The sequence below is a fragment of the Phyllobates terribilis genome, unplaced genomic scaffold (genome assembly GCF_046119375.1).
Source record: "Phyllobates terribilis strain yellow unplaced genomic scaffold, ASM4611937v1 Scaffold_11__3_contigs__length_659146591, whole genome shotgun sequence".
NCBI lineage: Eukaryota > Metazoa > Chordata > Amphibia > Anura > Dendrobatidae > Phyllobates > Phyllobates terribilis.
This window is the reverse complement of record NW_027362771.1, coordinates 28,268,013-28,283,171: the sequence shown is the minus strand read 5'-3', so window position 1 is coordinate 28,283,171 and position 15,159 is coordinate 28,268,013. Positions and strand designations below refer to the sequence as shown.

The 15,159-nt window shown below is 40.1% G+C and overlaps 1 protein-coding gene across 2 annotated transcripts in view; it reads right to left on the bottom strand.

Moving 5' to 3' along the window:
• CPLX2 (complexin 2) overlaps window positions 1-15,159 on the bottom strand; it is a 408,616-nt gene that overhangs the window by 248,274 nt on the left and 145,183 nt on the right. The window contains exon 2 of one of the 2 annotated variants that reach the window (XM_073651150.1): window positions 13,700-13,828. The exons of the other annotated variant lie outside the window; for it this stretch is intronic. The gene's annotated coding sequence lies outside the window, so the exon portion shown is untranslated. The remainder of the gene's footprint in view (window positions 1-13,699; window positions 13,829-15,159) is intronic. 2 annotated transcript variants of the gene reach the window in all.

Sequence of the window (15,159 nt, the reverse complement as noted above, 5' to 3'; positions counted from 1 at the left end):
ACAAAGCAGCGTATAACACACACAAAGCAGCGTATAACACACACAAAGCACTGTATAACACACACAAAGCAGCGTATAACACACACAAAGCAGCGTATAACACACACAAAGCAGTGTATAACACACACAAAGCAGTGTATAACACACACAAAGCAGCGTATAACACACACAAAGCAGTGTATAACACACACAAAGCAGTGTATAACACACACAAAGCACTGTATAACACACACAAAGCAACGTATAACACACACAAAGCACTGTATAACACACACAAAGCAGCGTATAACACACACAAAGCAGCGTATAACACACAAAGCAGTGTATAACACACACAAAGCAGCGTATAACACACACAAAGCAGTGTATAACACACACATACTAGTGTATAACACACACAAAGCAGCGTATAACACACACACAAAGCAGCGTATAACACACACAAAGCAGTGTATAACACACACAAACCAGTGTATAATACACACAAAGCAGTGTATAACACACACATACTAGTGTATAACACACACATACTAGTGTATAACACACACAAAGCAGCGTATAACACACACACAAAGCAGCGTATAACACACACACAAAGCAGCGTATAACACACACAAAGCAGCGTATAACACACACAAAGCAGTGTATAACACACACATACTAGTGTATAACACACATACCAGTGTATAACACACACATACAAGTGTATAACACACACAAAGCAGTGTATAACACACACACAAAGCAGTGTATAACACACACAAAGCAGTGTATAACACACACACAAAGCAGTGTATAACACACACCAAAGCCGCGTATAACACACACAAAGCAGTGTATAACACACACAAAGCAGTGTATAACACACACAAAGCAGCATATAACACACACAAAGCAGTGTATAACACACACAAAGCAGTGTATAACTCACATATACTAGTGTATAACACACACATACTAGTGTATAACACACACACAAAGCAGCGTATAACACACACAAAGCAGTGTATAACACACGCAAAGCAGCATATAACACACACAAAGCAGTGTATAACACACACAAAGCAGTGTATAACACACACAAAGCAGTGTATAACACACACATACTAGTGTATAACACACACAAAGCAGCGTATAACACACACACAAAGCAGCGTATAACCCACACAAAGCAGCGTATAACACACACAAAGCAGTGTATAACACACACAAACCAGTGTATAACACACACAAAGCAGTGTATAACACACACATACTAGTGTATAACACACACATACCAGTGTTTAACACACACATACTAGTGTATAACACACACACAAAGCAGTGTATAACACACACAAAGCAGTGTATAACACACACAAAGCAGCGTATAACACACACAAAGCAGCATATAACACACACAAAGCAGTGTATAACACACACAAACCAGTGTATAACACACACAAAGCAGAGTATAACACACACACAAAGCAGCGTATAACACACACAAAGCAGCGTATAACACACACATACTAGTGTATAACACACACAAAGCAGTGTATGACACACACACATAACAGCATATAACACACACAAAGCAGTGTAGAACACACACAAAGCAGCGTATAACACGCACAAAGCAGCGTATAACACACACACACATACCTGTAGATAACACACACATACCAGTGTATAACACACACAAACCAGTGTATAACAAACACAAAGCAGCGTATAACACACACATATACTAGTGTATAACACACACACATACTAGTGTATAACACACACAAACCAGTGTATAACACAGACAAAGCAGCGTATAACACACACACATACTAGTGTATAACACACACACAAAGCCGCGCATAACACACACAAAGCAGCGTATAACACACACAAAGCAGCGTATAACACACACAAAGCAGCGTATAACACACACAAAGCAGCGTATAACACACACAAAGCACTGTATAATACACACAAAGCAGCGTATAACACACACAAAGCAGCGTATAACACACACAAAGCAGTGTATAACACACACAAAGCAGCGTATAACACACACAAAGCTGTGTATAACACACACAAAGCACTGTATAACACACACAAAGCAGCGTATAACACACACAAAGCAGTGTATAACACATACAAAGCAGTGTATAGCACACACAAAGCAGCGTATAACACACACAAAGCAGTGTATAACACACACAAAGCAGTGTATAACACACACACAAAGCCGCGTATAACACACACAAAGCAGTGTATAACACACACAAAGCAGCGTATAACACACACAAAGCAGTGCATAACACACACAAAGCAGTGTATAACACACACATACTAGTGTATAACACACACAAAGCAGTGTATAACACACAAAGCAGTTTATAACACACACAAAGCAGTGTATAACACACACAAAGCAGCGTATAACACACAAAGCAGTGTATAACACACACAAAGCAGCGTATAATACACACAAAGCAGTGTATAACACACACATACTAGTGTATAACACACACAAAGCAGCGTATAACACACAAAAAGCAGCGTATAACACACACAAAGCAGTGTATAATACACACAAACCAGTGTATAATACACACAAAGCAGTGTATAACACACACATACTAGTGTATAACACACACATACCAGTGTATAACACACACATACTAGTGTATAACACACACACAAAGCAGTGCATATCACACACAAAGCAGTGTATAACACACACAAAGCAGCGTATAACACACACAAAGCAGTGTATAACACACACAAAGCAGCGTATAACACACACATACTAGTGTATAACAAACACATACTAGTGTATAACACACACAAAGCAGCGTATAACACACACACAAAGCAGCGTATAACACACACAAAGCAGTGTATAACACACACAAAGCAGTGTATAACACACACATACTAGTGTATAACACACATACCAGTGTATAACACACACATACTAGTGTATAACACACACAAAGCAGTGTATAACACACACACAAAGCAGTGTATAACACACACAAAGCAGTGTATAACACACACACAAAGCAGTGTATAACACACACACAAAGCCGCGTATAACACGCACAAAGCAGTGTATAACACACGCAAAGCAGTGTATAACACACACAAAGCAGTGTATAACACACACATACTAGTGTATAACACACACACAAAGCAGCGTATAACACACACAAAGCAGTGTATAACACACACAAAGCAGCGTATAACACACACAAAGCAGTGTATAACACACACAAAGCAGCGTATAACACACACAAAGCAGTGTATAACACACACATACTAGTGTATAACACACACAAAGCAGCGTATAACACACACACAAAGCAGCGTATAACACACACAAAGCAGCGTATAACACACACAAAGCAGTGTATAACACACACAAACCAGTGTATAACACACACAAAGCAGTGTATAACACACACATACTAGTGTATAACACACACATACCAGTGTATAACACACACATATTAGTGTATAACACACACACAAAGCAGTGTATAACACACACAAAGCAGTGTATAACACACACAAAGCAGCGTATAACACACACAAAGCAGTGTATAACACACACAAAGCAGCGTATAATACACACATACTAGTGTATAACACACACAAAGCAGCGTATAACACACACAAAGCAGTGTATAACACACACAAACCAGTGTATACCACACACAAAGCAGTGTATAGCACACACATACTAGTGTATAACACACACATACCAGTGTATAACACACACATACTAGTGTATAACACACACACAAAGCAGCGTATAACACACACAAAGCAGCATATAACACACACAAAGCAGTGTATAACACACACAAACCAGTGTATAACACACACAAAGCAGCGTATAACACACACACAAAGCAGCGTATAACACACACAAAGCAGCGTATAACACACACATACTAGTGTATAACACACAAAGCAGTGTATAACACACACACATACCAGCATATAACACACACAAAGCAGTGTATAACACACACAAAGCAGCGTATAACACGCACAAAGCAGTTTATAACACACACACACATACCTGTAGATAACACACACATACCAGTGTATAACACACACAAACCAGTGTATAACAAACACACATACCAGTATATAACACACACAAAGCAGTGTATAACACACACACATACCAGCATATAACACACACAAAGCAGTGTATAACACACACAAAGCAGTGTATAACACACACAAAGTGGCATATAACACACACAAAGCAGTGTATAACACACACAAAGCAGCGTATAATACACACATGCTAGTGTATAACACACACAAAGCAGCGTATAACACACACAAAGCAGCGTATAACACACACAAAGCAGTGTATAACACATACAAACCAGTGTATAACACACACAAAGCAGTGTATAACACACACATACTAGTGTATAACACACACATACCAGTGTATAACACACACACAAAGCAGTGTATAGCACACACAAAGCAGTGTATAACACACACAAAGCAGCGTATAACACACACAAAGCAGCATATAACACACACAAAGCAGTGTATAACACACACAAACCAGTGTATAACACACACAAAGCAGCGTATAACACACACACAAAGCAGCGTATAACACACACAAAGCAGCGTATAACACACACATACTAGTGTATAACACACACAAAGCAGTGTATAACACACACACATACCAGCATATAACACACACAAAGCAGTGTATAACACACACAAAGCAGCGTATAACACGCACAAAGCAGCGTATAACACACACACACATACCTGTAGATAACACACATATACCAGTGTATAACACACACAAACCAGTGTATAACAAACACACATACCAGTATATAACACACACAAAGCAGTGTATAACACACACACATACCAGCTTATAACACACACAAAGCAGTGTATAACACACACAAAGCAGTGTATAACACACACAAAGCAGCATATAACACACACAACGCAGCGTATAACACACACATACTAGTGTATAACACACACAAAGCAGCGTATAACACACACAAAGCAGCGTATAACACACACAAAGCAGTGTATAACACACACACACATTCCTGTAGATAACACACACAAACCAGTGTATAACACACACACATACCAGTATATAACACACACAAAGCAGTGTATAACACACACACATACCAGTAGATAACACACACAAAGCAGTGTATAACACACACACATACCAGTAGATAGCACACATAACACACACAAGCCAGTGTATAACACACACACATACCAGTTGATAACACAACTAACACACACAAACCAGTGTATAACACACACACATACCAGTAGATAACACACATAACACACACACAAACCAGTGTATAACACACACACATACCAGTAGATAACACACATAACACACACACAAACCAATGTATAACACACACACATACCAGTAGATAACACACAAACCAGTATATAACACACACACACATACCAGTAGATAACACACATAACACACAAGCCAGTGTATACCACACACACATACCAGTAGATAACACACATAACACACACAAACCAGTGTATAACACACACACATAACATACAGTTATATGAAAAAGTTTGGGCACCCCTATTATTCTTAAGCTTAATGTTTTATAAAAATTGGTGTTTTTGCAACAGCTATTTCAGTTTGATATATGTAATAACTGTTGGACACAGTAATGTTTCTGCCTTGAAATGAGGTTTATTGTACTAACAGAAAATGTGCAATCTGCATTCAAACAAAATTTGACAGGTGCATAAGTATGGGCACCTCACCAGAAAAGTGACATTAATATTTAGTAGATCCTCCTTTTGCAAAAATAACAGCCTCTAGTCGCTTCCTGTAGCTTTTAATGATTTCCTGGATCCTGGATGAAGGTATTTTTGACCATTCCTCTTTACAAAACAATTCCAGTTCAGTTAAGTTTGATGGTCGCCGAGCATGGACAGCCCTCTTCAAATGATCCCACAGATGTTCAATGATATTCAGGTGTGGGGACTGTGATGGCCATTCCAGAACATTGTAATTGTTCCTCTGCATGAATGCCTGAGTAGATTTGGAGCGGTGTTTTGGATCATTGTCTTGCTGAAAGATCCATCTCCTGCGTAACTTCAACTTTATCACTGATTCTTGAACATTATTGTCAAGAATCTGCTGATACTGAGTGGAATCCATGCGTCTCTCAACTTTAACAAGATTCCCGGTGCCGGCATTGGCCACACAGCCCCAAAGCATGATGGAACCTCCACCAAATTTTACTGTGGGTAGCAAGTGTTTTTCTTGGAATGCTGTGTTTTTTTGCCGCCATGCAAAATGCCTTTTTGTATGACCAAACAACTCAATCTTGGTTTCATCAGTCCACAGGACCTTCTTCCAAAAAGAAATTGGCTTCTCCAAATGTGCTTTTGCATACCTCAGCCGACTCTGTTTGTGGCGTGCTTGCAGAAACGGCTTCTTTCGCATCACTCTCCCATACAGCTTCTCCTTGTGCAAAGTGCGTTGTATAGTTAACTGATGCACAGTGACACCATCTGCAGCAAGTTGATGCTGCAGCTCTCTGGTGGTGGTCTGAGGATTGTCCTTGACTGATCTCACCATTCTTCTTCTCTGCCTTTCTGATGTTTTTCTTGGCCTGCCACTTCTGGCCTTAACAAGAACTGTCCCTGTGTTCTTCCATTTCCTTACTATGTTCCTCACAGTGGAAACTGACAGGTTAAATCTCTGAGACAGATTTTTGTATCCTTCTCCTGAACAACTATGTTGAATAATCTTTGTTTTCAGATCATTTGACAGTTGTTTTGAGGAGCCCATGATGCCACTCTTCAGAGGAGATTCAAACAGGAGAACAACTTGCAAGTGGCCACTTTAAGTAGCTTTTCTCATGATTGCATACACCTGTCTCTGAAGTTCAAAGCTCAATGAGGTTACAAACCCCAAAGAAGTGCTTTAGTAAGTCAGTAAAAAGTAGGTAGGAGTATTTAAAACAAGAAAATGATAAGGGTGCCCATACTTATGCACCTGTCAAATTTTGTTTGAATGCAGATTGCACATTTTCTGTTAGTACAATAAACCTCATTTCAAGGCAGAAACATTACTGTGTCCAACAGTTATTACATATATCAAACTGAAATAGCTTTTGCAAAAACACCAATTTTTATAAAACATTAAGCTTCAGATTAATAGGGGTGCCCACCCTTTTTCATATAACTGTATACATAACACACACTCAAACACCAGTATATAACACACATGCAAACCAGTATATAACATACACATAACACACACTCAAACACAAGTATATAATACACACAAACCAGTGTATAACACACACACATACCAGTAGATAACACACACAAACCAGTGAATAACATACACATAACACATTCATGACACACTCAAACACCAGTATATAACACACACGCATATAACATATACATATAACATATACATAACACACACTTAAACACCAGTATATAACACACATGCAAACCAGTATATAACATACACATAACACACACTCAAATACGAGTATATAACACACACAAATCAGTATATAACATACACATAACACACACACATACCAGTATATAACACACATAATATACACGCAAACCAGTATATAACATATACATAACACACACTCAAACACCAGTATGTAACACACATGACTCACACACCAGTGTATAACACACACATAAGACACACACATGACAAACACCACATTATGACACACACTTGCACACCAGTAAATAACACACATGACACACACCATATTATAACACACACGGCACATACACTCGCACATCAGTATATAGCACACACATACATATGACACACACTCACACCAGTATATAACACATGACACATTCGTCAGTATATAACACATACACATAACCCACACATACATGACACACACATGAAACACACACTCACACACAAGTATATAACACACATACGACACACACACTCGCACACTCATATATAACACACACATGACACACACTTGCACACCAGTATATAACACACTCACGAGACACACTATCACACCAGTATATATCACACACATACACATGACACACTCGCACACAAGTATCTATCTATCTACAGTCATGGCCAAAAGTTTTAAGAATGACACCAAAATGATATTTTCACATGGTCTGCTGGCCTCTGGTTTTTATTAGTGTTTGTCTGATGTTTATATCACATACAGAAATATAATTGCAATCATATTATGAGTACCAATAGGTTATATTGACAGTTAGAATGAGTTAATGCAGCAAGTCAATATTTGCAGTGTTGCCCCTTCTTCTTCAAGACCTCTGTAATTCTCCCTGGCATGCTCTCAATCAACTTTTGGACCAAATCCTGACTGATAGCAGTCCATTCTTGCATAATCAATGCTTGCATTTTGCCAGAATTTGTTGGTTTTTGTTTGTCCACCCGTCTCTTGATGATTGACCACAAGTTCTCAATGTGATTAAGATCTGGGGAGTTTCCAGGCCATGGACCCAAAATCTCTATGTTTTGTTCCATGAGCCATTTAGTTATCACCTTTGCTTTATGGCAAGGTGCTCCATCATGCTGGAAAAGGCATTGTTGGGTGCCAAACTGCTCTTGGACGGTTGGGAGAAGTTGCTCTTGGAGGACATTCTGGTACCATTCTTTATTCATGGCTGTGTTTTTAGGCAAGACTGTGAGTGAGCCGATTCCCTTGGCTGAGAAGCAACCCCACACATGAATGGTTTCAGGATGCTTTACAGTTGGCATGAGACAAGACTGGTGGTAGCGCTCACCTCTTCTTCTCTGAATAAGCTGTTTTCCAGATGTCCCAAACAATCGAAAAGGGGATTCATCAGAGAAAATGACTTTGCCCCAGTCCTCAGCAGTCCACTCCCTGTACCTTTTGCAGAATATCAGTCGGTCCCTGATGTTTTTTCTGGAGAGAAGTGGCTTCTTTGCTGCCCTCCTTGAAACCAGCCCTTGCTCAAAGAGTCTCCGCCTCACAGTGCGTGCAGAAGCACTCACACCAGCCTGCTGCCATTCCTAAGCAAGCTCGGCACTGCTGGTAGTCCGATCCCGCAGCTGAAACAGTTTTAAGATACGGTCCTGGCGCTTGCTGGTATTTCTTGGGCGCCCTGGAGCCTTTTTGACAACAATGGAAGCTCTCTCCTTGAAGTTCTTGATGATGCGATAGATTGTTGACTGAGGTGCAATCTTTGTAGCTGCGATACTCTTCCCTGTTAGGCCATTTTTGTGCAGTGCAATGATGGCTGCAAGTGTTTCTTTAGAGATAACCATGGTTAACTGAAGAGAAACAATGATACCAAGAACCAGCCTCCTTTTAAAGTGTCCAGTGATGTCATTCTTACTTAATCATGACTGATTGATCGCCAGCCCTGTCCTCATCAACACCCACACCTGTGTTAATGGATCAATCACTAAAACGATGTTAGCTGCTCCTTTTAAGGCAGGACTGCAATGATGTTGAAATGTGTTTTGGGGCTTAAAGTTCATTTTCTGGGCAAATATTGACTTTGCAAGTACAGTAATTGCTGTTAAGCTGATCACTCTTTAACATTCAGGAGTATATGCAAATTGCCATTGCAAAAAATGAAGCAGTAAACTTTGGAAAAATTACTATTTGTCTCATTCTCAATACTTTTGGCCATGACTGTACATATGCAGCCATTAGAACATCAGGGCCCCTGTGATCATTCCAACATAATCTGTCACAAAGAAGCATAAAATACACTAGCAGTGGCAAAAATAACATAACAGTGTAAAATAACTTCCCTCCTAGAGCAGTATCAATACCAAAGATCACCTACACTGAAGCAAAAAATACACTCCCAATGGCACCAAGCAAATTCCACAAAGCTTCATAAAATACTTGTACCCAAGAAAGTGAAACCATGCCGTTCAAAATACACCCACCCAACCCCACTCCAGTAGTGCCAGGGAAAAGTACCGTAATTTCATGAGATCAATTAGCAGTATTGAACCCATTGATTTCTTTATACCAAGATTACTTTAAATAGTTTTCTGGCAAGAATAAGTTGTCACGTATGCACAGAATAGTTCATAACTTCTAGAACGGTGGGAGACAAATGCAAGCAATCGCCTGAGCAGGGGACTTCTGTCCCCAGATTAAATAGAGCAACAATGCGCATGCTTGACCTTTGTTCCACTATTTCTATATAGAAGAAGTCACTGTTCTGGCAATTGTTAGAGGTCTCGGTCAGACCCCCACTGATCTTCATAAGTTCTTTTTTTAATGCATGGAAAGCCTGTGCCTCACTAAGCAGCAGGATGTGCCATTGTTTTAGACTATGGCATCCTATATCCATAAATATTGCTTATAAATGAGCATGTACATGTTTTAGCACTACATGTGCACATACACACATTTATACATATATATGTTGATAGTACCCTTTGAAATTGTTCCAGAAAATGAAGAATGTTTATTTCCTTTGTGTGTATTGGAACAACACATAAAACAGAAAAGAAAAGGCAAATTGAACTTAATTTCACACAAGAACCCAAAAATGGGTTAGACAAAATTGTTGGCACTTTTCCAAAATTAAATAGTAGAAATAATAAAAGGTTATGTGTCTCGAAAAGACTTATTACCTATAAATGAGATACATGACCCAAAATTTCAAAAGATAATGTTAAATCAAATTTATTGAATACAAAATATTATAAAAGCTTCAATGGAAAGAATATTGAACAAATATATGTTTAAAAAACATACTCATGACGAGAGGAAAAGTAAATATGATCGGTGGAGAAGCACGTTTCATAGAACATATTTTTAACCCATAACATAAAAGTAAGGTTAATAACATAACTTTCAATACAAAATATTCAGTTATGCTCAAATTAGTTTATGCAAAAATGAATACACCCCACATCAATAACTACTACATCTAGTATTTCGTATGACCGCCATGATTTTTAACAACTGCACCAAGTCTTCTAGGCAAGGCACCCTGCATTTAGAAAAATGGATGGTGTCTATGTGATGCCCTGCAGCTGCAGGCTGTCACAGAACTCCTTGGTGTTGCACAGATGGGATTCTTCCCAGTGGCCTCAATACATGCAGACATCAACACCCAAGTCCACTAGATGGAGCCCTGTAAGGTATATATATACTGGGGGGTGGAGTTCAGGAAGTCAGTCAGTGGGAAGCAGTGAGTGTGACACGATGCTGCAGCACCGGACAAGCTGAAGTCTGTGTGGCTGAAAGCCAGGCTAGGCCCAAGCTGCGGGCTAGTCTGGCCAGTGAGAGCCTAGAGTGGGCTAGAAGGCAAGGAGAAGAGCCATGAGGGACAAAGGAACCACAGAGGGTTCGTCCCCTTTTGCAAGCCGGGCACCGGGCCCGAGCCTATTGGGATCTCTATGCCCAGTAGGGAATCCGACATACTGAGGAGGATTTCATATCCCTCAGTCCACCCGTGAATAGCGCACACTCAGAGGACTAGGTACCACGAAGGCCCCAACGACCAGGGATCGTGGTAACCAGTGAGAAAGCCCTCGCCGCCAAGCATACGGGTGAGAGAAACATCAAGGGAGCTAGACCCTGTTCCAGGCAGGTCAGAAGCTCCAGGGAGAGAGACAGGAAGATACAGAAAGGAGGCCTTACACCCGCTCACTGGGGAACAAGACCAGAAGTGCACACCACTTACAAGTACCCTGGACCGTACCTGACTACCATCTGCAGTAAAGGTACTGAAACTAGCCCCGGTGTGTGTCTGTTCTTCCTCTGACCCGGCTGGGTCCCATCTCCCCTGCACCACCATCCATTACCCCCCCACGCTGCCCTGAGGCCCGCTCCACCTGTGGGGAGCCACACCATCCCTGCTGCCGTAACACCAGCTCCAGAGGACTGCTCCGCAGCGGCGGCTCCCTTTAGCCGCATACCACAGGTGGCATCATAAACTTTCCAAATCCCCTATAAATATCCCCCTTTTACTGACCACCCTGGGTCATGGACCGGGCCAGCCACCGTGATATTCCCAATACCGGCATCCATAAGAGGCCCGGCTGCCGAGTACCCCACGGCCCAGGGGGCGCGTCATCTACAGTAAAACATGTTGGTGGCAGTGTCCATATGTGGTGCTGCATGAAAACTCCAGGTGTCAGGGAACTACATTTTTCCACTTCTTTTCCATTGATGTAGTGCTTTATATTGAAAGAGAAAATGCTACCACCACTTCATGCCCTTGGTAGACGTGCACTATTCCAATATGACAATGACCCGTAATATACATCTGTTGTTGTAAACATGAACAGGGTGAAAGTGATTCAGTGGCCAAGTATGTCTCCTGATCTGAACCCAACCAAAACACTTATGGGGAATCCTGAAGAGACAACTTGAACATCCAGCATCCAGGCTCTAAAAGAGGTCGTTGTTGAAGAATGGAAAAAAGAGAGATGTTGCAATATGTCACCAACTTGTTCATTTCATGCCTAGAAGATTTGGTGCCGTACTTAACAATCATGGAAGTCATACAAAATACTAGATGTAGTAGTTTTTGGTGTGGGGAGTATTCATTTTTGCATCAACTAATCTGAGTAAAACTCAATATTTTGTAATGAAAGTTATATCATTAACCGTACTTTCATGTTATGGGTTAAAAAATGTTCTATGAAACTTAATCTTGTCAACATATTGGAAATTGTTTCATTTATTAAAATCTTATTTTTCAAATGGTGTGTACTCATTTACTTTGAGCAATGTATATATACTGTATGTCATATATATAAATATTTATATATATATATATATACAAATATATATATATATTAACACATATATCTGGATTCTGTATATACTCACATGCACCTGGTGACTGTGGAAGGACTTTTTGACACAGAATGAATGCATTTTGAGCCTACGTGTCTAAACACAGACATATTGATCTACATTGATCTACTTGTACTGTAACAATCCATGTTTCTGCCAAGTATTTGTGCATGCCATTGGTCTCACATAATTATCAGTTCTCATATTGCTCGAAAACATTGAGTTACATGATCTCAAGGCCAGCAGATCACAGATCGATGCATTGTGACTTCTGATTTTTAATAAATGTTAGTTATTTTAGAAATTTCAGATTCTTTACCCCACATAGATGTCTCAGGAGAATTCCGTGCAGTTGTATGTGTAATTTAATAAGTTCACCCCCTCAGCAAAGTGAGGTAAATTGAATACTAATACATTTCTCAAGTTGATGTGTACTCTGTTTTCTAGAGAAAATTCACTTGACTGTGGTTAGTTAAGTGTCCTTCTCAACACGTCTATCCTATATATTGTAGAGAAATAGCAACAAAATTATAATGAAAATACTGTAACATTTTAAAAACAATAAAAATAAAAAAGCAAACATCCAAATATTCATGTAAGAAAATGGGGTAATGACTATAAACTCTTCTGTGAAGAGCAGCAAAATACCACTTGCAATTTTTCCACTGTTTCGTTCCCTATCTCAGGTACTGCAGATAGAAAATTGAATCATGCCCAGCCTGGAAATCTCATGGGCTATGTTGGTCTGTGATCACTAAGATATGGACAGAATTAGTTGTTCAGATGGAGGTAATTTGTTTTTCTCCTTAATTGAGCAGGTATTTGTGCAATGGCTGAATAGAAGGACTCACCCTGTCCAAGATATGGCAATCTCAGGAAAATGACAGAAGGCACAGGACACTGAAAAGCTGATCCCTCCCCTCTGTCAGCATCATGGGAAGTTGTTATCTTGTACATAAGGACCTCAGGGTGGCCAAGAACTGGAAGGAAGAAGCAATGGGTAGGACCAGGAAGAGGCGGAAAATGGGGAAAAGAGAGAATGAGAAGAGAAAAAGAAAAACGTCATAAAGGATTAGCAGTGGAGGGGATGTGAACAGAGAGGGACAGGAGACAAGAGAGAGGATCTAGATTCTGTAAGCAACTAGGACATCTGAAATGGTAGTGGAAAAGCAACTGCTCAAGAAACACATGGTTTTACTACAAATTGCTGTGGATCTGTAGCAAACACCAGTGAAGAGGAAGCTAGGGCAGTGTATGGTAAAACTGTGTATGTTTTTTTGTGTGGTTAGAGAGAAGCACGCTTCAAATTCATTGTCAGCATAGACTCCGAATCGTCACTTTTTTAACTATCCCCTGGTAGATGCACCATTTCAGAGCAAAGCCTCAGTAATTAGTTACATCCAATAAATAATATTATCTTTCCTTTAGCTCCTTGTAAGTTTCCATCTCCTTAAAGTTAAGAATTTCAGCCTCGGGGCTCATCTTCATCTCAAAGTGTCAGTGTACATGGTCCTGTCGCTGTCCAGCATCAGGATGTAGTGTAACACAACAAGCAGAATGTCCTCCTGATGCTGCTGGTGTTACAATCCAGAAAGCATCAGTAGCTGGAGCCGCAAAGGAGCCCAGTTGGGTGATGGGTAAGTGTATAAGGGTAGTTTGAGGCCCCTGAAACTTTTGCCCCTGGTGTTAATTTCTTAATGTGTTTTCCCATAGACATATTTATAGGATAAAAACACCTCAAACTTTGATTCGTCTGTCTATAAAACTTTTTTCCAATCTTCCTCTGTCCAATGTCTGTGTTCTTTTGCCCATATTAATCTTTTCCTTTTATTAGCCAGTCTCAGATATGGCTTTTTCTTTGCCACTTTGCCCTAAAGGCCAGCATCCCGGAGTCGCCTCTTCACTGTAGACGTTGACACTGGCGTTTTGCGTGTACTATTTAATGAAGCTGCCAGTTGAGGAGCTGTGAGGCATCAATTTCTCAAACTAGAGACTCTAATGTACTTGTCTTGTTGCTCAGTTGTGCAGCGGGGCCCCCCACTTCTCTTTCTACTCTGGTTAGAGCCTGTTTGTTCTCTCCTCTGAAGGGAGTAGTACACACCGTTGTAGGAAATCTGCAGTTTCTTGGCAACTCCTCGCATGGTATAGCCTTCATTTCTAAGAACAAGAATAGACTGTCGAGTTTCATATGAAAGTTCTCTTTTTCTGGTCATTTTGAGAGTTTCATAGAACAAACAAATGTAATGCTCCATATTCTCAACTAGCTCAAAGGAAAGTCAATTTTATAGCTTCTCAAATCAGCCAAACCATT